Consider the following 5,009-nt stretch of genomic DNA (forward strand, 5'->3'; position numbering starts at 1 on the left):
TTTCTGACCAAATGTGCTTGTAGAAAGAGATGTCGTGGTGATTTCTTTTTCTTTTCTGTCTTAAAGGAACACAGGGCACCCGGGGACTCCAAGGGTTAGTCACACAGTCGTGTCCAACTCTGCGACGCCATGGACTGTAGCCCACCAGGTTTCTCTGTCCATGGGATTCTCTGGGCAAGAATACTGGAGTGGGTTGCCATATCCTTCTCCAGGGGATCTTACCGTCCCAGGGACCAAACCGGGGTCTCCTGCATTGCAGGCGAATTTTTTACCCTCCAGATTGGAGGGACTGTGGTATTGTGGTCAAGGGGATGGGCTGCTGAGCCCCCACATCTGTGCTTTAATCCCACCTCCATCACTCACTGGTGGTATAACTGGCAAGTTCCGTGACTCTTCTGTGCCTCAGTCATATCATCTGTAAACCAGGGGGACGATATGTAGTGGACCCTGTGGTGCCTAACCCTTGCCTTCTGCAGATTCCCCTTCTCAGTTGCTGGGGACTGTTGCCAGAAGATGTTATTCATCTGGGAGCCCTCTCTGGACATGGCCTTGGCCGAGGAAATGGTCTCTCCTTAGGTCACACCCCTTTCCCTGGGCAGCCCACATCCAGTGACTGATCAACAGAGTATCAAGGCCTGAACCTTCGCCCTAATTCAGGGCAGCTGGTAGAGCCTTCCCAGCTCCAGAGCTCCCTATGGGGTGGACTGAGGGCTTCACTAGGCTTCCACCTCAACATCTCATCCTTCCCAACCCTGCTTCTTTCTCCTCCCTTCCCCAAGAGTGGATCCCAAGACCTCTCCCTGAGAAACATTCTTACAATGTCAATCACCCTCTCTGAGTCTGCTCCCTAGAGAGCCGAGCCTGTGAGGTAAGAGTACCTTCCTCCAACCAGAATTGAAAGAGACACGCAGCACTGTTTATAATAGCCAGGACATGGAAGCAACGTAGATGTCCATCAGCAGGTGAATGGATAAGAAAGCTGTGGTACATATACACAATGAAGTATTACTCAGCTATTAAAAAAATGCATTTGAATCAGTTCTAATGAGGTGGATGAAACTGGAGCCTATTATACAGAGTGAAGTAAGCCAGAAAGAAAAACACCAATACAGTATATTAATGCATATACATGGAATTTAGAAAGATGGTAATGATGACCCTATATGTGAGACAACAAAAGAGACACAGATGTAAACAACAGACTTTTGGGCTCTGTGGGAGAAGGGGAGGGGGGGATGATTTGAGAGAATAGCATTGAAACATGTATATTATCATATGTGAAACAGATTGCCAGTCCAGGTTCAATGCATGAGACAGGGTGTTCAGGGCTGGTGCACTGGGATGACCCTGAGGGATGGGATGGGGAGAGAAGTGGCAGGGGGGGGATTCAGGATGGGGAACACATGTACAACCATGGCTGATTCATGTCAATGTAGGGCAAAAATCACTACACTACAATATTGTAAAGTAATTAGCCTCCAATTAAAATAAATTAATTAATTCTTAAAAATAATAAAAGATATTACAGAAAAAAAAAGTATCTTCCTCCTCTTAGGGGAATCCTTAGGAATAAATAAATCACTATAATAAGGCACTTACAAGAGTATGTGCACATAGTAAGTGGAATGTAAGTGTTAGCTATGATTATGGAAGTATTTTCTTATGAGATTATCAATGCCTACAATAGTGTTTTCTTATGAGATTATCAATGCCTACAAAACTACAAATAGTTTTCTCCTTTAGCTATAAAAGTCTCATTACCATAGTTTGAGTTAATTTTCCATATATTGTATTATATACAAATAAAGTTAAAACTGGCTTGTTTTAGGTGACAAGACAGGGAAGAAATGTATTTCTGGCCTATTTCTTGCTACTGGGATCCCTTCACTGGTGATTATGAAGGGGTATCTCTGTTTGCAAACTAACTATAGACACTTTCTCTATTTATATATTGGGTTTTTTTTTTTTTTAATGGAGAAAGGAAGATGTGAATTGTATTTTTTATTAGGCTATGATTACATACATCTCCTGATAGACCCCTTCCTGACAGGAAATGGCATTTGTAGGGTCTTCTGAGATGAAACAAATGTCTTTAGCTTAGTCCACTCTGTTCAGAACAAACAGCTGTGATAACCAGAGAGAAGGCTGGATATTAAACTCATTTTGTCACTGCATATTTTTTCTGGTTCATAAGTACTTGATCCTTATGGACTAAAATAGGGATGGAATTTTCCCATAAAACTGAAGGTTCTAAAAACAAGAATAACCAGAGCACTTCTGTACTTGAAAGCTGTGAATATAAGATCACATAAAGCTAAATTTGAAAAATAAATGGTATTCTAAAACTCAGATTATACATTAAAGTTAAACCACAGTCTAACACATCAAAAGAAAGAATTGACAAATGCAAGCAGGATGAAAAGTAGAGGATATGGTGGATAAAAATGTATCTTTCTTTTACCTGTAATTCTTCAAAGAGCATTAGTTGTATAATTTGGTTAAAGCCATGTATGTAACATATTCAACAGGTGACTACATTCTTCTTCCAGTTGGAAAGCCAACGCTTGTGATTCCACTTCTCCATATGAGTCTAGTATTATTACCTGATACAAAGCCTCCAGCCTGTGAACAGTTTGGGAAATCATCACCAAAATCAATGATCCTCCCTGTCCTGTTCAATGTGAGTTCTGGGCCGTTTGCTTCTTATCTACCTGTATTCATCTGAAGGCTTCTGGCTTACAGGAGACTCCACGCCACTACTCATGGTAGTGTTCACTCCAGTGGGCACCTCGTTTCTCAGCCACAAGTTGAATAAATTGGGAGTGGCTGGCATAAAGCTTGAGTTTATCATTGATATCCCACCCATCTCACTTTCTCGGCATCATCGCCAGCTTCCAGGGGCAGAAGATCCATGACCTCCCTTGTTTCATCATGATAGTTCACAGCCTCTGTCTCCATCCATGCCCTATCTGTGTTCCAGGGATGATCAACGTAGCCTTTGTAGACCACCAAGTGTTCCTGGCTGAATAGTTTGTGCAGTTGCTTCTCCAGCTCCTGTGTGTCTGCTCTGGACTTCTGTAAGGAGTTCACGGCTTCCTCACCAAGTTCTCTCTTCAGTGTAGCACTTATCTTCTCTCCTGGATCCACCATTCCCACTGGGATGGCCCATTCCCCACAGCCCTTCCTTTGGATGGCTACAAACTGCAGGATGTTTGTCCCAGAAACAGGATGGGTTACTTTATTTCCCTTGCTGTCCTTTTCCCACCAGGTTAAGATGGGATCTGCAGCATGACTGGGGTCCCAGCGCCCCCAAACCCCTCAACCAACCAGGCCTGTCCCACCTGCAGGATTTCTAGGTCTACCATGTTCATCCTCATACCAACTGTTCTGGCTCCTTCTCTCAACAGGCCCTTCCTTTTCGTTAAATTTGGGAGAGAAGTTTCACCCCAAAGAGGGTCTGCCCGCCTTGGTCCCGCCAAGACTGACCAGAAGTGTACTTGACAAGCTTGTACTCTGGCCACTCAGCCAGCCAGCTCACCTTCTCGTTGGAAACCTGGCTTTGCTCCACTTGAGAGCCCGGATATGGTGACGTCCGGGCCTTCTTGTGGGGCTTCTCACCAGCGCTGTTTGAAACTGACATGATGAAATTCGGAGGAAACCTGTGTGAGGAAAATGGGCTCCAGCCGCCTGAGACGGGGCAACTTCTGGGTCTGACTGCCGCAGAGGCCAAGGCCACAGAGAGAAACGCTGGGGCTAAAGCCTTTGCCAGGCAGTGTCCCGCCATCAACCGCCGGTAGGCTGCGGGGATTTCAGTTGCTCTCAGGTGGGGCAATGGCAACCCACTCCAGAACTCTTGCCTGGAAAATCCCATGGACAGAGGAGCCTGGTAGGCTGCAGTCCATGGGGTCGCAAAGAGTCGGACACGACTGAGCGCCTTCACTTTCACTTTTCACTTTCATGCATTGGAGAAGGAAATGGCAACCCACTCCAGTGTTCTTGGCCTGGAGAATCCCAGGGACGGGGGAGCCTGGTGGGCTGCCTTCTATGGGGTCTCAGAGACTTGAACTCAACTGAAGCGACTTAGCAGCAGCGCAGCGGCAGCAGCAGGTGGGGCCTCAGAATCCTTGCTGGTGGGGGTAGGGTTGGCGGGGTGCTCTCCCGCGGAACAGACCCATTGGGAATGGGAGCCATGGGGATGGGGCATGGGAGTCCTGAGGGATGGGAGCCCTGGAGGAGGCTCACCGCAAACCACTTCCAGCGCTCCCTGGGGAGCACGGCGTTTGCATTTTACATTGAAAGATTTCAGTGTCTGGAAAGGATTCCAAACGGTTGAGAAAGAAGGTGAAAGTCGCTCAGTCGTGTCCGACTCTTGGCGACACGTGTAGTCCATGGAATTCTTCAGGCCAGAAGACTAGAGTGGGTAGCCTTTTCCTTCTCCAGGGGAGCTTCCCAACCCAGGGATCGAACCCAGGTCTTGCTCACTGAGGGCGGATTCTTTACCAGCTGAGCCACAGGGGAAGTCCACCAACACTGGAGTGGGTAGCCTATCCCTTCTCCACCGCGTCTTCCCAGCCAAGGAATTCAACCCGGGTCAAACACCACCAACAAAGTCAGCACACAATAACTTGCTTTGCATGGTATTAGGCTTAAGGGTAGATTTATTAAATAGTTCACAAAGTGTAGGACCGGCTTCTGTTTGGGAAAAAGCAGAATGAATGCGTTGGAGGCTGTGGGGCACAAAACTTGTATGGGATGCTGGAAAGCCTGGCAAGGGTGCCCTGGAAGGAGAAAGCTCTCTTGATGCACCCTGCATGGTCTGGTGAGAAATTCATGAGATGCAATGCCTGCAATGTGGGGGCAGCGGGGGAGGGGGTTGGGGGTGGGGAAGGAAGGTTCCAAATCTCAGGCCCACCTCACTAGCTGAATGGCTTAGGCCAGTTGCATAAGCTTTATATCCAAAGGAGGAATGGCTATAGCATGCCAGGAGCTGTCAGACAGAAGACTGTACT

At 47.0% G+C, this 5,009-nt stretch overlaps 1 pseudogene; it reads right to left on the reverse strand.

Annotated features, from left to right (window-relative positions):
* Positions 1-2,756: 2,756 nt before the first annotated feature.
* Positions 2,757-3,784, reverse strand: LOC787684 (ADP-ribose pyrophosphatase, mitochondrial-like; annotated as a pseudogene).
* Between the last annotated feature and the right edge of the window lie 1,225 nt (positions 3,785-5,009).

The sequence above is a fragment of the Bos taurus genome, chromosome 26 (assembly GCF_002263795.3).
Source record: "Bos taurus isolate L1 Dominette 01449 registration number 42190680 breed Hereford chromosome 26, ARS-UCD2.0, whole genome shotgun sequence".
Taxonomy (NCBI): Eukaryota; Metazoa; Chordata; class Mammalia; order Artiodactyla; family Bovidae; genus Bos; species Bos taurus.